Here is a 20,522-nt window from a genome sequence, read left to right as displayed (position 1 = left end):
GGTTTGAGTAGGCACCACTCTTCAAGGTAGTGGGCGGGGATCAATATTCCCATGTACCTAGTACATTCATGGCTGGTCATGTGAGAGAGTGGGCTCCACTCGTGCATAGCTACACAAATTTGATCCAGGTAATTTTGTGGGTGCCGCAAGTCCACAGGGGGCAGGCAATGTGTCATCCTTCAGAGATGCAGTGGGTACTGGGCCGGCAAGACAACATTCATCCAGTAAAAAACAACAACATTCCTCTACTCTGCTCTTAATGAAAACCAGCTTGGCATTGAGCATTCACTGGAAAGAATTTGTGCAACATTTGCATCCACAAAGTTTAACCTTTACCATTTGCATCGCAACGCAGGATATCAGGTTGTTATGGCATGTGAAGAAACTCGCAAATGGCTACCTCTAGATATACAGGTATATGAATTTGTTGTGTTTTTATTATGTATTTTTGCCTGTTTTTTAGTACTTAATAATATGCAGTATTTGTATTCTGGGAGGTTTATTTTGATTCTGATTTACATATATACATGTAAGATCCTTTCATTGATGAATAAAGTGACTTGTATCCCAGAAGGCATTCTCATGGAGCATTAATTATAATAATTTAATAAATTATATTGAGTATGGGTTGGAGCACACATATTAGGCAGAGAATAGTGGAGTTGAACATAGAGGGAGTGAGGAAAATAGTTCTCTACCAGTTTGTGTAGCATGTAATTAGATGAACATGTGTAGGCCTATACTGTGAAGCAAGAAATTTTCATGAATTGTCACTGGCATTCAATGCATCAGTGATTCACAATGCATGCAAGAATTTCTGGTTTTAATTGTCCAGGCTCTACTAGAATGTATGAGTCAATGTGAAAAAAAAAATGAAAAAAAAAAGATAGGCCTAATAATAGAAAGTGACTGAATAATCCAGACAAACCATTGCAGAATATGATACAGCTGAAAATAGTGCTTTCAATAAAATCACTTTTTTTCACCATCACGGTCGCTGAGGTTAGCCAGAATATTATGTAACATTGCAATTGTCATTAGGCCTATATAATGTCGGCCAACCTGCTACTCATATGCGTATCAGAAGCAATCTTAGTGTCTGTGTGCATAGACTAGGATGTGTCCTGTCCAGTTGTGGCCTTTTGGCGATGTCTCTCTTTCACCCTGTGTTTTAATAGCTCTGTCAACAGCCAGAGAGACTGAAGGAATAGACAGTAGCCAGTGTAAACACAGAGGGGTTTCACGTCTGCCGGTGTTTGTCACACATTTTGTTCAATACTAGAACCTAAACACAGCCAAATGATCTACTGCCCTCCCCTCACTCCCCCCTTACCCAATTCACAGTAAAGAAGAATGTGTCTTTGGATTAGCATGCATAGTCTCACACAAGAGACCCTACTCACTGCTTTGTTCATCATATTTGAAATAAAACAAGAAACAAAAGAAGAAATGCAACTAAATGGAAAGGTGGTATGATTATATTGGTCTCAATTTCAACAAAATACAGATGTTTTCATTCATTGTCAGGCATGCTATTTCATATGTCCTCAGGCTAGGGTAATTCAGCCATGAATATTTATACATTTTACATTCTACTTTACTACACTATAGCTTTGCAGTTGTAGAATGCCTGAGGGTATTTAGTTGTTGGTTTCTTGGGAAGCAGTGAGTGATGTAGGGCTACGAACAGGAAAAAATAAGGAAGGGAAGCAACTTTTGTTACTGTAATGCATGTTCATCATTTATGGCAGATTTTTTTTTTTATGTGGGACTACATACATGTACATCAATGTTCTGTGATTGCGTTGAGCATTACATGCACTGAAATAATTATCTGAATAGATTTCATACCAGAAGGAACCGATTTTGGATGTCAGCCCATGTTGTTATTTCCTTGAATACCTTCAACATTAAGATTATGACAACAGTCATTCCCATGTTACCACATAATTATCGTCTGCTTCTGTGTAATCTGTGCCCCATTGCATAAAAGTTACTATTGTGGTAACTTTGCCATCCAATGGTAACTACCATGGTAACAATACTCAACACCAATCAAAATCAAGAATTTCATGGAAGTTATCATTGGAAGGCGAAGTTACAAAAATAGTATACAAATGATGCACAGGATATAGTGCATTAGTGGAGATGTAGCGCACTCTCGGGTATTTACAATTGTGAAACATGCACGAGGCGAAGCCGAGTGCATGTTGCACTACATTGTAAATACCCGAGAGTGAGCTGCATCTCCACTAACGCCACGAAATAATCCTGTGCATCATTTGTTTTATAAAATGGGTCGAAAACTAACAGCATTTTTCACGTACCTTTGTGGGTTAATACCAGTCAGCTACATGTAGCACTCGCTCAAGAATCGATGTCCGAAGATGTTCGTCCCAAACATTTACGCACGTCGCACTCGGAAATCCCGCACATATAAGTACTGTACGTATAAGAGTATATGTACGCCACACATGTTATGCACACAAGAAAGGCCGGCCGGCAGCCCGAACTAGAAGTTGTTTACAGGATTGACAGCACGTGTAGTAGCGCGCGACGCACTTGTAACAACTGATTGAGTGCACACTGCTAGTGTAAACATAGTGACGTCAGGCCGAACATGTTAGTGAGAAATTAATGCACGCACACATGACTCATTTCAGCGCTTCCAATTGGCTACATTCTTGAACCCATTTTATAATAACTTTTATGCAACGGGCCCCAGGATTCATAGTAACTACATTCGTGTTAAAATGGATGCCAGAGCTATGATATACCTTCTTCATCATTTTGATTGTCTGCTGTGTTAAATAAAGGAGAAGCAAGTTCTATATTAGTCTCCTTGAAACACCACCATACATGTGCATAATGGTCTCAAAATCATGAATCCAGTAAATTTGTCTTCCCCATTTTTTTAAGGTCCTTCCTTTTCTTAGGATGAGACAGAAGCAGATGGTGCAGGATTCCCCAAGATATTCAGTGATCTAATTATGACTGGATTAGTACAGCATCCCGCTTTTCCCCTGTTCCTCCACATCCTCTCCTCCCAACATCCGCCCCTCGGATCCTCCCCAAACTCAAGTCTGTCTCACCCCTCTCCAGAGGAAATGTTTCACACAGCGGTGCTCTCTGGGTTCCTGTCTCTGAACATGTGATCAAGAGATCCTGCCCACTTCCCCCTAGGCTGGCCAGCCACCAATGTCTTCCTCGAAAACATCCTTCCAAGTTTTGAACCTGAAGTAATCCAATATAATGCGAGGGTTTTCACACTGACAAAGCGATTGTGATTTTTTTTTTTTTTGTACACAAGTATGTTTCCAAATGTGTTTATAACAATCAAGTAGGGACCTATATGGTAATGTTAGTGTAAATGCAAACTGGAATCACATTTCTCCCAATCCACCTCTCTCAAATCACATGTGGCCAGTTGTGGTCTGAAGATGTTAAAATGCAATTCGAACAAATCGACCTCAAAGCACACTTTAAGGAATTCGTGCTTAGCTTGAATTTGTATTCACTTTCAATATATTTTGACATTGTGAGTGTATAGGCCTACATTGCATGCCCGGAAGAATGATGCGAAGGCATACAAGGTGCATGTAATATTTGCAAGCCTCACTTGCATTGGCGTCATTCTCCAGGGCACACCTTACGTTCCTCACTTGCGTTCTCGTCGTTCTTCTGGACGCACATCAATGTATAGGTAGGTACCCTTCAATGTATTTACAAAACGTTTCAGGAGTTACGTTTGGACTGGCAGGACATGGTGTTTAGACAGAGCTGTTTTCTGTGTGTATGGAATATCGTTTGCACCATGATGACATCCAGCAAGGAGACTTATTTCTGTGCATGTTGAAATGTTGAACACTTCGATTGTAACTCTGTTAAATCAGGTTCCAGAAACGAGATTACAGTGAAGTTTTGTGTAAGTGTGAAAGCCCCTCTTTGTCACCAGCCCTGACTGGAAGTGGCCAATTTCTCCCCCGCCCTGTGGGTAATCCAACAAAGATGTGGCAGAATCCCACACCAGAGTGGGCTCTGTTCTCTCTCAGCTGGAATGTGGAGGTGATCTACATTTGCCTCTGTTTTGAGATGAACTTGTCGTGACCTCTCAAAGAACATAATTTGAACAAATGAATATTTTGATTGCTGCTGCGAGCAAAAGATGCTATCGTGAAGCCAGAGTTGCAATTTCTATTGTGTATTGTTAAAATGATAGAGATACAGTCATATAGGACAAAACAGAAGTATATTTTTAAGCATATTTTATTGCCCATACATATAGACCCACCTTGAAACGATTCAAAGGTGAAAAGGTGAAATCTGTTCTTTGTTTGTTTGTTTGTTTGTTTGTTTTTTGACAGGAGCAACGTGAAGAGAATAGTGTCATGTGAAATTTCTATAAGTCTAATTGTTTATTCAAAATGTACATCTTCCATTGAAATATACAAGAAAGTTGAGCTATAAGCTACACTGTAAGTCCAATCTTTCATAATTATGCGCATTTGTACCAATTGTGCCACATGAAATTAGGCCACAAAATAATTGTACAATGGATACCTTGCAAGTTGTGTCCCATTATGCAAGCATGACTGGATATCAATGATGGTAATAGTGCCAGGAGTTATCTGTAGTGTTTGATATCTGTTTACAGTTTCCAAATACCAGTCTAGAGATTGCTACGTATACCTCACACCTATTTAGATATGCAGGGACATAGAGATAAGCAAGTTTAACTGTAAACTTTAAAATTAGTGCAGGAAGGACCTGTTGTTATTGTTTTTTCCTATTTGGGGTCTTTTTTTTTGTGGTCCAGATTGTACAAACGGAGGCATTTACACTGTATATCTGTTTTTTTATCATTGGGCATTATCATCATGGAGGCCATTGTAGAAAGACTAGTGTAAAATGCTCCAGTAATCTTCTGCAGTGGTGTGTATTAGTGGCCACAATTGCTTGTAATGCTAGGTCAGTGGTGTATTGTGAAGCGCAGTGGTTGATAATTGTTTCAAACGAGACAGCAGAATGCCTCAAATTTACAGGGGCCAGTGGAGCTGAGTCCTTCTAATTGTTAGGGTTTAGTGCTGCGTTGATCTCTTTTAAATTTTAATATTTTCTGAATGCTGTCTAGGCACTGTATAGCCCATGAATCTTCTATCCAAAATGTGTGAGTTGCTTTCCCATAGTTTTTTACAGTGGTGTCCAGTAATCCTTTTTGTGAGTGCGGGGATGTGTGTAGATGTCGTTCTAATTTATTGCAGGTGTATCATATTATTTGGAGCATTTCCACAGGGGGCCTAGGGTGGTATACATGTAGGTAGGGTACCACTGCTCATGCTCACCTCAGGTTAGGGTCAAAACTCAGATTTTTTTTTTTTTTTTTTTTTTTTTTTGGGGGGGGGGTGATTTTTTGTTGTTTTGTTTTGGGTTTTTGTCTTTTGTCTTTGCTCTTTCCTAGACCAACAGGGTCAATTCAAGTTTGAAAGGAGGTATATGAAAGTCAAGGCATGCAATTGCCTCAATCTCCTCATTGTGTGCTTGCAATGTATTTTTAACTACTTCTCTGTGATATCTATTTACTCCATGATACTCTGTTGTTTGTATGAGTTTGTCTCCAACTGCTGGGAAGCTTACAGTCACCAAACTTCATGACATAAAAGACCTGATATCAGCAATCCAGACACACACACACACACACACACACACACACACACACAAATTATTTGCTTGCTTTGTTTCTGTGTTCTGGAAAAGTGGAAATTTTCATGCATTTCATACAACATGAAACCGGTGAAAAGTAAGAGCAGGTAAATTTGTTAGTTTGTTATGTAGTACTATGTAAATTTTGACTTCACATAGTGACAACATAAAACACACTGAATTCATCTTGACAGGGCAAACATGAAAAATTACTCCCTCAAAAATTTCACTTTTAACAGTACCACACACTACCCACATCTACTCTGGCAGTAATGTTAATCTGTAGGAACCTACATAGCTGAAACTTGTCCTTTCAAACAAGATACATTCTAGCTGTGAGACAACACAGCTCATTCTTTCTATAAAAAGAATCCTGTTTCAATACAAACGGACAGCTGAGATTTCTTTTCATGCTCTGCCTCTTCCTTCAGGCTCTGATCTGTTTGCAGTATTCAGGTTCTGCCTGTTAATTCAATTCCATTGGTTTTTGACTATGGGACCTGAAATACCAGGGGAAGCTCCAAAGGTTAAGCAGACATCTCCTTTCTCCTGGATGAGACAACCCCTCCTCCGGTGTGAATGACCGCCTCTAATGTATATCCAGTGGATGACTAACCATGAAACACTACTTGTACACACTGCTCTTTAGTTTTTTCTGCTTCCAGCATTTGATTTGTATTTCCAGCTGTCCATTCGTCTGGATTTTTGTCTTCATTAGAGCTAAAAAGAAAGTGCAAAGCAGATTTTCAGAATTAAGAATTTGGTCAAATATTCAAGAATTACCCCGACATCAGTGGTGGCCTTGGGCCACTTAAAATTCAAATCGGGCCACCAAATTTCCAAAAAGGCTATCTTTTGGTATTCCTATCAGACAGCTACAATCTTAAATGATTCTTTATATTTCTTTTTGTTCCAGGCCACCAAAATTTCAGATTCAAAGATTTTTGTGGCCCAAATAGGCCACCAGAAAAAAAAAAAATAGTGTTGAGCCCTGTCAAAGCCGATAGGAATCATAAAATTAGAATAGAATAAAAGATCAAAGAAAAGGTGAGGGACAAATGATGTAATTTGACTGTTTGGTGAATCCAAGAGATCTGACACATGTCATCATAGGGCAATGTGCCAATTACCGGTAGTGGTTGGACATACAATGTAGTCTGCCAGGCATCATGGTTTGAAGGTCAAAAACAGGATCATTCATACACAAGAATCATTGGCTTTTGGATCACAATGCAAAAGTTTAGTATGCAATGTTCAAATTTAATGAATGGAGTGGTGATGCACGCAACATACACACACCTATTCACATGTATACGCATCTTCATCCCATGGGATGTCCCACCAGGCTGCTATAGTCCTTCACCATCTCTTACCCTGTGATAATGTACTGCTAAGGTCTTCCCCAACCCTAAAGCTTTACACATATTCCATGTGAGCCTTTCCCCATTTAAGCCATTCATTTGCACAGCCTCCTCTCATTAAAGCACCTGATTATTTGAGCAGATCCAGTTTCCGCACAATCAAAAGAGGAAATAATTCCCGGCGAATTTGCAAACTCGAGCAGCCGCATAGCCGCCTCCATTTCTAAATAAGGTGGGAAGTGGACGCACGGTATGTTTCCTGCTATCGTAATTAGCTGTCACAATAATGTTTTCCTTTTTGAAGAACACCAATGGAAAACTACACAAAGCAAACAAGGGCAACAGCTGCACTCAACTCACGGTATGCAATCTTCAAATAATGAAAAGGAGGTCCAAGTTTGTTTTACTGTCTTGAATTGAAGGTACTGTAGACACATCACTTAAAAAATTCTATACTTTGCATGTAAATGCATATATTATGTGTGTAAAGATAAGCTAGTTGATTTTATTGTATTTGAACTCTAGGGCTTGATAACCCATGAGAACTTGTTTTTGGGTAATTCCATGGGGTTGGGACTGAAATTGTGACATACAAGTTGAAAATTCAAGTTGGGTAAATTGAAATTTCCTTTTTCCCCCTGATTTGTTACTCCCATTCTTCAACATATTCCACTAGAAATCTGTTTATTACTTCGCACACTTTCAGTCAGCATGGGTAAACAGGTATGGCAAAATACCTATGTTACACGGACTTCATTTGTTGACATCCTTCATCATTTTGTGTTCTGAAATGATAACAATGAACACATCCACGTTTTTTTCGTCCATAGCACATCAACATGTTATTTAACAGGCGCATGAGATCATTATTAGCAAGATTGTGTGTTCTGATGTCAACTGCAAGCCACTTTTATTAACATGTTTTTTTCTACAAACCATTAACAATTTCAATCAAAGGTTTAACTTTTTCATCAAGAGTGACACAATGACAATATTCTTAAAAGCACCGCAATTGAAGCAAGTGATTTGTATGGGTATTCAAGTGAAAACATGATTTTATTGTTATAATCAGGGGTTTTCAGACAACAACCTTGCCCACGGTGTACTACCTATGTTACACGGACAGTATGTCTTTGTAACATAGGTACACTACGACATATCAACTGATTTCCTTTATTGTGGTGTGAGATGTTAAAACCTACACATATAGACTTTATGTATGTTCCCACAAATAACACTATTGTAACAGTTCTTTGGAATTATATCTACTGCACACCTGTGGAACACTACCTATGTTACACAGACTTCAATTCTTTGTAACTCTGATATGAAAGAAGGCAGACTTAATCAGAAGAAGAAGAAGAAAGTGAAGCTTTACACAATTTGACCTAATATACACTAACAACATCATAACTAGTTGTCAACTAACTCAGAAAACTAATAAAGAGAAATCAGACAAGTCTTCTTGTCTTCTCCATGTTCTTTGTTTGAAATTAATTTCAGCTCTTTTGTCCAATGTCCATTTAGCCCTCGATTTTTGTTTTTCTTCTGTCCATTTTCCCTCTGTGCAGTTTTCTTCTTGTCTAGTTTGTTACATTCGCTCTTCTTGGGTGTTGCTTTGTCGGCTTCCTCTCTGTTTGTGGAGTGCTGTGGATGTGTCCTTTTCACTCTTTCATGTAGTTTAACATGTAGCGGTGGTAGAGGAGGAGCCATGGCAGATTCGTCAACAAACTGAACAAAAGGTGTAAAGAGAAATAGAATAAAAAAATTAAAAGAAAATTTTTGTCGGGGTTGACTATATATTCCTGTTGATGTATCTGTGTGTTTATGAATAGAATTAAATAATTTTAACAATTTTGCTTACATTTCTACCTCTTGGCATACCCATTAGCTAGAGTTCCATGTGTACCTCCCACCAAAATTGAAAAAAAAAATGGGTTATGCTTAAAATGATGTAAATATTAATAATAATAATATAGCATGTAAAACATAGGAAAATATCATTTTCATACTCTATGCTAAAAACTAGTTTTCGGATGCAAGCTACACTGTAGGAAGGGCAGGTCGCTGCCCCCAGTGTCCTAGCTAAGGTTAGGGCTAGGGTCAGGGTTACGGTTACGGTTATGGTCCTTAATAGACTCCCAAAATAATACTAGGCCCTATTTTATATTCATCCCCCATTGAAATTGTCGCCCTCTTTTTGAATGATAGTGTAGAGCAATAATAGTCCAATTTTGATTGGGGTTCATAATTTTATTAAACCTTTCCTACCCACTACCCACCCAAACTGAATAGGACACTGGCATTTTAGCTTTGAGACTTCACAGTGGGTGAACATGGAATGGAAATGGTGAATCCTTGTGAAATGTTAACAACTTCATCAGAGCATCTAACAGGTCAGTGAAATCTTGGAAGGAAAACATTGACATTTTCGAAGTAAATCTGTTAAAGAGAAAGAATTTCACAGCTCCTAGTTCCCTCAATATCACCAGCAAAATAAGGCAAACTCTATTTCTCTAGTTCAGATGCAGTCTGGACATCTACGTTTTCCAACTAGTATATAGTGATTAATACTAACTCTAGCACGTCTACCTTGGTAGATACCTAATGACAAAAGGGTCCACAAATTCACAATAATCGGGAGGTAAAACAATTTTATATTGCAGTGAAGATACACTGATATACTTTTGTATGGTTTTCTAAGAGAGGAATATATGCTCCTTTTGCAGAGACCGGCATGGACGGAAAATTTGGCAATCAAAATTATGAACATGAACCTGTAACAAATATCTCAGTATGTGGGACTACAGTATCATCGTCCACAGTATTTTTGGCCAGTTCAGAGGTTTAGATGTCGTTTTTTTTCCTCTAATAGAGTTACAGAATATGACAACTGTTATTATTTTCGTAAAATAGCGTAAAAGCTTACCAATTGACATCAGAAACATTAAAACTCCTGTACCTACGTTACATGGACAACGGCAGAAAAACAGATCTTGCGCTGTCCAGGTAGGTGTATATTGGCTGTGAGTAGTTTTTCTGCCATTGGGGGAGGACTGCCAGTGACATGAATACGATTGCTGAAGTTAGTAGCTCTTCTTTTTATCGCGAGACGCGTCTTTCCTTACCTACGTTACACGAAGAGGCCGGACATCGCACTGAAGTACAGTGATATGTTCCGTATTTTCTCGTTTATTTGGAGGATTTTGATGCTAATTTTTGGATAAGAATAATCCTGAAATATAAATCTCATTATAGAAATAAAGTTTCCAATCATATTATGATTGGAAGTGTATGTAAAACCATGCTATACCTATGTTACAGCAAAAATTGCCATGGACATCGTTTGTAACATAGGTATGAGGTTGCTTGAAGATGCTCTGGTGTTCTTATTTTGTTACAAATGTTTATGTGCCTTATAGTCTTTGTAGAAGTCACCTTGCCTCTCTTAAGTATGATAGGCATAATGCTGAAAGGTTGTATATTCCTGTTTTACATTGCCATGAAAATGGCATATATTTATGTCACAACATAAACCACAAAAAACCATGGGACATCATTAGTGAAACAGTCATAGACAAAATACATTTGTACACAGGCTTGTTTTTTTTTCATCAAATAATTCTTCACACATTTCTCTCCAAGAATAACTGCAAACCACGGACAATTATTTGATAAATTTTTCAGAATATGACTTTTATTCCCCACAAAACATGAAAATCTAGAGAAGACCCAACCCCATGGAATGACCCTTTTATTAATGACACAAGACTTCAAAACTAGGTTCCATGATGAATCTAGAAGGGAAACAAACAGCAACTCTGATCCTATTTGAATACTTAGAGTGAGAAATAGATGTTTAGAAAATACCCAGTCTGTGGTGGGTTTCTTTCATTTTAAATCCTTTGAGGACAAGTCCCGAGTATACTCAGGCAGGTGTCCATGGGAAATGATTGTTGTAGCAAAATCATTCTGTCCTCAGTGGGTTAAGATGGTGATCTACCTGAAAGTTGAGCAATAAGAAGCTGAAGTCCTGTCTTTGAATTTCATTCAGGTGACATCAAAATCACAAAAAAAGCTACTTCCCATCTTGGATAGTTCAGTTTGCGATTTTTTCCCCCTGACAATCTAGTGATGAGCTAGTCACGTCAATGCACCAGATCTTCTTAGATGCATCCCAGTACTTGGATACAGTGAGCATGCAAAGCTTCTTGCTATGTCAAAAAGCAAGCCTTGATATAATTTTGCAAATGGAATTTAGATATGTCACTAAACTGTTCTATCTTCAGACAGCATTCAGTATGAGTAGTAGGCATCATGTAAATGTCTTATCATACATTGTACAGTGTAGCTCTAACCACCTTCAAGATTTCATCTCCAAGAATGTCACTCTGCTCAGTGTGGATATACTGTGGATACGTTCTTGTGGCTCCAATTCGACCAACATTTGACCAATGTGTGATTAGCCCTAGTGAATGTATCGCTACGATTGCAAATCAAAACAATATGGCATGATGTGAAGGATCTCCTCCCATGTTGAATTTGAATCAAATTATGTTCAACTGAAAGTGTCGCCAACTCAAGGCTGGTGGGGTAGCTTCACAAAGTACTGGTATACTTCACAATTCAAGTTCAAACTTATGGCAGTGTTTGTCTGACTCAAGTGGTTACCAACAGTAGCTTCTCTATGAAGTGGTTCAGGGGTTTGAAAAAAAAAAAAAAGTGTTTTTTTTTTTCCACAAATTTTCACTAATGCCCACACCTGATGAACTTTGTCGGTTTTCAAATGCAACCTACACTTGTATATGTGAGAAACCCAATATCCTATAAAGTGTCTTTCAGAGAAGAAAAAAAAGTTGAATAGAGTTTAAAAGGCAACCACACTTGGTAACATGAATCCACCATTCATCTGTGGCAAGAATTATACTGGTATTGCCAAAGCCTTCTTTTTCATTTCATGTTAGACTACCCTCTCATGTTACTTGGATGCAGTGAGTGAAAATCCAGATATTACCTTTTCAAAATCTGCTGAGTTTTCTCATAGCATACCATCATATAGCTCTTTCATTGTATGTAGCATCTTTGGAATCAATACTTTCTAAGCCTTTTGATGTCATGCAGATTACATGGTGACAGAGGAGCGAAAATCAGGTACATGTCATTGTGATTGCATAGAGAGTGACCCTTTGTTCCTGGAAGCTACTTTATACTGTATCTACTTATCAGGTATTAAGAGTGTGCATCTTTTCTTTTTTTTCGAGATTATTCAAGACTCTGGCAAGGGAAGCAGGAAGTGAACATTGACTGATGGATTCATGTAACTTGAGGAATCTGTTGGTGGAGCTGTTAAAGAGACTATTGAAAGTGATATTAGAATACCAATCCTAATGATATGATTGGCTGAGAGCTATCACATGACCAATCTTAATTTTTGCCTTCAGGCCCAAATTTTCTTGTCACTGAACTTGAGTATGCATATGACCACTAGTGTCAAACACTCATCTGCATTCTGATGTTTATGTGTCTGGTTCAGTTGTCTTAGAGTTCATTCTGGCCTGAGAATCTTAATTCTTGTGAAAATGGCTGCTGCAGAATTTAGATTATGTCACCATTTTATAAAACAAATAATGCACACTACTTGGTTGAGCATATAAAGTAAAATTGTCCTTACAACTTTTCAATAATCTAGAGTTAAAGCTATATTACTGTGCAATCTGTACTATTTGTATGTATAATATCACCCTTTGGAATATGACTGATTTAATTAATATCTCTACTTATTAATCACCAATTGATGTGATGTCATGGCAAGAAGGCTCATTATAGTTATATATCATTTAGTTTCTATATGGGTAATTCCATGAAGTTGGGGCACAAAGTGTTACATTTTAGAATAACTCAATGCTAATCATGCTATACATATATTCTTTATAGGCTTTACATTTGTATTGAGACCATACATTTTCCTGGAAATTTTGTGCCGTTCAGACTCAATTTTGATGAAGTTATCAAAAAAAAATGTAACGGTGTCCTGTAGCATCGTGACGTGTCCATGTAGCATCGTGATAGTTAAAATCTGGTCCTAAAAGACAAATTAATGCAATTAGCTTGACCAAAATTTGATATAATATGCATAATTACTAGATTAGTCAGATAGCTAAATATCTTAACTTCATTTTCCACAGTTTTACTTTTACAAGAAAATTACACAATGTGTCACTATGCTACGCGGTGTCCACCAAATGTAACAAAAAAGGACACCGCGTAGCATCGTGATACATTTTGTAATTTTCTTTTAAAATTAAAACTGTGTACAGGAAATTTGATATATTTAGCTATCTGACTAATCTAGTAAATATGCATATTGCATCAAATTTTGGTCAAGCTAATTGCCATGATTTGTCTCTTAGGACCAAATGTTAAAATTTCACGATGCTACATGGACACGTCACGATGCTACAGGACACCGTTACATATTGTTTAATAACTTCATCAAAATTGAGTCTGAATGGCACAAAATTTCCAGGAAAATGTGTGGCCTCAATGCAAATGTAAAGCCTACAAACAATAAATGTATAGCATAATTAATATTGAGTTATGCTGAAATGTATTTTTCAAATATCACGATGCTACATGGACACTGCCCCAACTTCATGGAACTACCCATATATATAATGCACACCCTCCTTTCTTTTTAACTCAAAACTATGAGTACAAACTCTTCCACTTACACGTGTGGTCCCACCACAACACCAGTGTAGTTTTAAACAGAATATCTGAAGTTGGACTTTGATTAATTTAGCCACACTTTTTGTGTTTGTAAAAAGTGGCAAATTGTTCAGTAATATCTTGTTCTAAGCTTTTGAATCAAAGATCTATTGAGACTTTGACAGAGAGGACCTTCACACATATGCTGAACAATTATGGTAATAAAATGTCAAAACGAAATCACAACAGTGCAGTAAAACTTGCCAGGCAACTGTGCCAAAATCCTCTCAGAATATCGCTAGAAATATCATACACCAGAGGAAGGCAAATTCACACTAAAGTGGCAAGAACTGGCAATTTTGTTATAATGCAATCATATTGCAATTTGGGTCTAATACTATTATATTAGAATTTCTCATGGCATTGTGAAATGAAAGGTCAGACAGAACAATTTTAATGTCGCGACACTTCCCAGTGGGAATTGGTTTGATGTTTATCTCCATTGTTCAAAATACCATGTCATAGGAAGGGAAGGAAATGATGCGTGAGACGTTTGACTTGAAACTTCACCAATTTTGTTTCAACGAGCTCATTTTTCTTTGATGCCCCCATGCGATGTGCTTAAAAGTCTGAACTACCCGAGGAAATTCAATGATTTGGATGAAAGCTATGTTCTGCGATTGAATTTTTGATGTTGGTAGATTTCTGCACAAGAAATCATTGACTACTGATGACAGTCTCGTCATTACTCCAGGGTTATGGTGTAGATTTCTCATTATTTTAAGAATGTACGGATGAGCGACTCAAATCTCAGGTTCATTTTCAACACGCGGCCATCCAATCTATTTTGCTCAGTGGGGGAGGAACATGTTTCAATCCCTGTGACCAAAAAAATGTTTTGTTCAAGATGGCCGACCGGAGTTCAAGCCCTGCTGATATCTGCCCTCCACACCCCGACACTAACTTTGCGCCCACCGCTCTGGCTGTGCGTGCCTTCCAATACAACATCAAACATGGCTGATTGATTTCCCCTGGAAGTGTGTCCTATTCTCCTGTATCCTCTCCACCTACTTGGATACATATTCCCATGACAGGTCAACATTTGCTTCTTGGTATAAGATGAAGATGCATGGATGGGATGAGCCTTGTAAGAAGAAAGTCATCCAAGACAAAGATGAAGGTAGCCCAGGAGGAGGAAAAGATGGAGAAATTCTTTTAGGGCGGTTAGACTGGAAGGAAGGAAGAAGAGAAGAGGATGAAGAAATGAAAAGAAAAAAATGAACTAGAAAAAGAACATGATTGAATAGATCCTCCCATTTGTTCTGCAGCGATGTCAGGCACTCACAATATAGGCCTGTATGACAGCATTTATGCAACAAAACAAAATGAAAGGCCTTCTTAGGCCTCCATTCCATGTGATGGAGTACAAACAATTTGAATATCAAAACAGGCATAATTGTCAAACTGTAATGATATGAAGTTTTGCTTCATGCACACTTTATGTGATGTAATTTTTAGGACTATCTTGCATGCACACACAGACATACTCAAAACAAACAAATCTATATTTCAATGTGTATTTAATCAAATCTATATTTCAATGTGTATTTAATTAAATCTAGCTGTCAGAAAGTGAATAAGAGTAGAAATTCCTGTTAGCCAGACACCCGTGTCACAGTGGCCATGCCCTGAAACCCCTCAAATGTTATTATCCCTTCTGCTGTCTTGTCCACACCTGGGGACAGGGATCTGTCGGCCCGCCTTTCTGGTCTGTGCGCAGGAAAGACGGGAGTGGAATGACAGTGCTAGGGCAAGGGAGCACCAGAGGGACGCTGCGTAAGCCTCTTAATTATCTGCCCGCATGGTAAAGGCCCACTCATCCATAGGGTGAAGATGTTCCTTGGGTAAACTCACATCTCAGTATATATAGTATCATCATGGCCCACTTCAAAACATGTGGGTGTCCAAGGTGCCAAAAATAAAATAGACTCATCAGTTCTGTCATTAGCATGGGTAACCTTAGCTCATGAATACAGTATCAATAGGTGCATTCACATAAAGATTACCGTGGTATTTAATACTGTGGTAATTTTATTAGCAATTTTCTCATTAGCGAAATATCATGGTTAAAAGAGACTGCAGTATTTCACTTGGTTCCATTCTCATTTACAAAATACTGTGGTATTTATGGTAAGCATTATCCATACTGCCAATGGGAAAATTAAACACGAAATGTGTCGGGTCTGGTAAACGGCTGTACCGTCAGTGGTATTTCATGACACAATTCACAGCCCCATCTTGCATGCATATTTTGTCAAAGATGTTTGAATTTTGTACCACCCTACAAATACTATGATAATTGGTATTTCGTGCTGTATTTGTGTGGGCATTATGAAATAGTACCTGAAATACTGTCACTGTCAATATGAGTGTCCCTCTTGACACCTGCATTCTAATGTACACTGTACCAGGTGTGAGAGGGTTTATGGAAGATCTCATTGTCTTCACATTGGCCACCTCACACATTGTCTATTTATTATGCAGTAAAAAGAGTGAAAATGATTGTTTTATAGTGAAAGCATCTTTTAATGAGGAAGGGGATTCCGCCTTGCAGCTGTGTGTAAAGTTGTCTGCTGGGCTCCTGGAAGACTAGAAAATCAGATGTATCAGCACAGTGAGTCATGGACCTGATGGAACGTTTATGCAAGAATTATGACCATTTCATATTTTAAAGTCAAGGGCAAGGTTCTACATTGAAATACAAGCTTTCTAGGAACTGAATGGATGTCTTTTTGTTGGCTCAATCCTTTTTCTTGCTTTTGGTGTGAGTTTTTATGTTTGTTTACATTTCATGAAAATGAGATATTTTGTATACACATTCAGAGGTACTGTACATTTATACAAACACACAAAGACCAGTTTATTGAAAGTTGGTTGGATAGACAAAGGGATAGATGAATACAGTAATGGTATATAATCACTAAAGACTTCATTCCTTTCCTGATACTCATGACTCTCCCTAAGGTATTATCCATCTGTTTGTTTTTGTTTTGTTTGTTTTGTTTTTGTTTTTTTTGTCTGTCTGTGTGTGTGTGCGTGCACGCATTATGTCTCTTCAGTAATGAGTGATTTGCCTGCCTCTATCACTTCTGCCCCGAACAATTTGAGCAGGTGAAGCATCTGCTTGGCATTCTCTTGTGCCTGGCTGCAGCAGTGTGAGATGGGGGGAAGTTCAGACATCAAATTCATTAGTTCCCATTTCGCTGCTAAGACGATCAGAGGGTAGTGATTTCGTTTCTCCAGAAAGAGATTTTGGCAGACCCCTAATTACTGCATGCTCTGCTACATACATGTGGGCGCGCACACACACACTCACACACACACGCACACAAATATATCACTTGTCTCATAAATTACGTGCTAGACTACATGCGAGAGGTGTAAATTACAGTCTGTTTGCCATAAAAATTTACGGTAGACTTCTGTTATAAGTCATCATCTCCCACTTGGAAATGTGCCTAAGATTAATTTCAAAATGATGTGGGTCTTGACTAATTTGCAGCAGCAATCATAGCACTCTGTTTTTGTTTTTGTTTTTTGCAAGTTACGTGTATTTGCTTGTACTTGTTATGCTCGTGTCCGTTAGCATTGCATATGTTTCATATATATGGGTGTGTGCACATCTTTTGTGTGTGTGTGAGCATGCGTAGATGTTTTCGTACCAACCACCTTTGAGTATATCCAGTGAGCGAACTTCACCGATATCATCCTTTTTTTAATCAACATCCGCCATGCCTCTTTTCATCCTTCCGCCCATTTTGGTGCAGCATACATTATTAAGACCCAGCGAATCAATCCATCTGTATGTGGCTCATGTGTGGTTACTGCATCATTGATTAAGGAGATGCCTCAGTTCCCCTTACGTTTCCTTTGATGCCAGAAGGTAAAACATCAAACTAATTAATCAGCATCAGAAATGTAGGCTGGTCTATAGAAGCTACATGTATCTTGATGGATCAGCAGCCTATAGCAAATACCAACCACCCCCCCCCCCCCCCCCCGCACTTCATACATTACCTCTCATACGCACATATATTTATTTATTTGCACAACAATGTGAAAACAAAGAAGCCTCAATCAATCAGAGTCATGGTGGTAGTGCTCACTTGACACAAAAGATGTGATGTTGTTCAGAGACCAATTAGCTAAATGCAAACAAGCAATATGTAGTGTCTGATGTGATGAAAATTGACAGACCTGGTGTATGACGTGGCATATGAATGCAGGGTTTGTTTGTTTGTTTGTTTGTTTGTTTGCTTGTTTGTTTTTTAGGGAAATTAAGTGGCTGTTATCAAAGTGGAATTATATTCTCAAATGGCTCTTCAACACGCAGCAGTAGAGTAGGTATATACAGTTATATGTCTTTAGACGGGGAGAGAGCCGTTTTATGAAACTGTTACCTGTCCTTCTAAGCCAAACCAAAATTGCTGCCCTATATCCTGTTGTAGAAAAACATTACAGCTGAGAGCTGCCATCCAGCTGAACAGTTTCAGAGTCTGCATAGTTGTGATGGATGGGCTTTAAAAAGAAAAAAAAATGAATCACTGCCAGCCTGCTAGAAAGACATTGAGATAAAACAATATTTTTTGTAATTAATGTATTTTCCAATGATGCCAGGATACCTTGGCAGCTGTTTGTTACTTTCCAGGCAGCCGCATACATACATCATCAAGACTCGCGTGTTTACAACTCTCTGGTGAAGAAACAAATGCAAGAATTTGATGTTTTGATTCATTGTATCGGCTCATGCCCGAAGCGCTTGTAAATATACAAATGTTGCTTCTCTTCCTGTTAGAATACATCAAGAGTGCAAGTAGAGACCTTCTGCATTGCATCTGTCAGGAGAGATGATCCTTTTTTCCAGTAAACAATAACTCGGTCCGCAAAGATGCAGGGGAGCACAGGGGAAATCTCTGCACGCCACAAATGCATATCGCATGCCACAACTGGAAGAATTCCCCAAATCATTGTCAGATAGGTATCACTGAATCCTTCTCGGCTGCGCGGGCCTCAAAATGAATTTGATTTATTTATCATTCTTTACGACCCAACGTCTTTCTCTCTCTCTCCCAGATGCCCTGGCCGTGGCAATGAGTGCGAGCTGCTGCTCTGTGCAATTTGCTACGGGGCCGTGAAGTGTGCGAATATTTTTGAGTGGCTATAAACCAGGTTTAAGCAGTGCAGGATGGTTAGGAATTGCTTGATGCCTGCATGGACACAGATCTGAGACGTCCTATTCCCCCTGTGTGTTTTGAAGATGACATATTTTGGATTTTAAGATCAAGACAAGCAGCCTTGACCTTGAAACCGTAGTGTGGTATTATCAGACAGTTAACTATATTAGAGCATAGAGTGAGGGATCATGTTTGAAAGATGTGATGATTATTAGAGGTCTGTATATATCCATTTTTTAATAGATTTATATTTTTTCTTTTCTCACTGGATTATTGGCCGACTACTTGTAGGCCCTACTTGTACTTTTCTCCAGAGATTCATTTCCATGTTTACCTCCAGTAGTATTGGGTTTTCATATCCCAAAAGGTGTTGATCCTGGCACAAACTCACAATTAGCAAGAGAGGTCGCATAGAATAACACAAAAAAGAACAAAAAACTTGTTTAAAATTTAGATGATAATATTCCTTGCTGTATGTTGGAAATGCTCCAGATTTTGAGTCCCTGATACTGTTTTGGTTCTTGACATCATATCTGTTCCTGTAAGTTATATGGCAAGGCCATCATTCATGGTATCCGGTAGATGGGGAAAATGTCACCATCGCTCTGGTTTGCTAGCATTGACAAAGGATGACTGTTATATATCTGTAACATGCCCAGAGCATATCTTAACAGAGTGCTCCGGTTGTTGAAAGGGTTAGGGAGGATGTTGACAGAAACTCTATCCTGAAGCACTGAGCTGTCGGGCGGGGCAATATTTTAGCAGGTGATATCCATTGATACCCAGCAAGGGGATATCATCCCAAGTAAATATTGCCCCACCCTTTGGTCTTTCTCTCGGTTTCACTTCCCCTTTTTCTGAAAGGATCACATAATTGCCCTTGTTGATGGTCAGATGGTCACTGAAAGGCCATAGAGTATGGTGGCCATGTGATGGATAGGCTTCCCTGGTGAGGAGGATGAATCAGGTTTCCATGCCGACCAGCATCTTGTCAAAGTGGAAGATGGCTACCAGCGGTAGCCCAGAGTGGGACGTTTACCCAAGCTTGTATCAACACTGAGACCTGTCTATATCTATTCACTTTTCAACCATCTCACAGTGAGATGCATCAGAGTTCATTATGAAGGAATAAAAACACAACAAGCAGTACCCCAGACTGTGACAATGATATCAGTTGGAACCCTGATCTGCCATGGTCAAAACTGACAGAAAAGAAAAAAGAAAACGAAAAAAACACAGGAAGAAGAAGAAGCAAATGAAAAGTTTATTGACCCTTTGTGATTATGCAGGTCTATTTAATCATATCAACCAAAACACAGGTTCTGAAATGATAGTATATGGTATTATGATGGCATACGAAGCTTCATACCAATCGTATACACATAATTATGATGTAATCTTTTTTTTTCTTTTCTCTTTTTGTGGTACTGCAGGCCTACTGCTGTTCCATATTTGCAGACCTTTGCATCAAATAGGCAAATTCACTGTGTGTGTAAACCTGTGCAGCTACTTGTAATGT

General features: G+C 38.5%; 1 protein-coding gene across 1 annotated transcript in view; it reads left to right on the top strand.

Annotated features, from left to right (window-relative positions):
- The window catches only part of LOC139724430 (exostosin-1-like), a 110,077-nt gene that overhangs the window by 67,277 nt on the left and 22,278 nt on the right, over nucleotides 1-20,522 (top strand). The window lies entirely within an intron of this gene.

Source organism: Diadema antillarum, unplaced genomic scaffold, assembly GCF_040938485.1.
Source record: "Diadema antillarum isolate AM-2024a unplaced genomic scaffold, OU_Dant_1.0 scf00000213, whole genome shotgun sequence".
Classification (NCBI taxonomy): Eukaryota; Metazoa; Echinodermata; class Echinoidea; order Diadematoida; family Diadematidae; genus Diadema; species Diadema antillarum.
The sequence above is the reverse complement of the archived record's forward strand: the minus strand, read 5'-3'. Positions and strand labels throughout refer to the sequence as shown.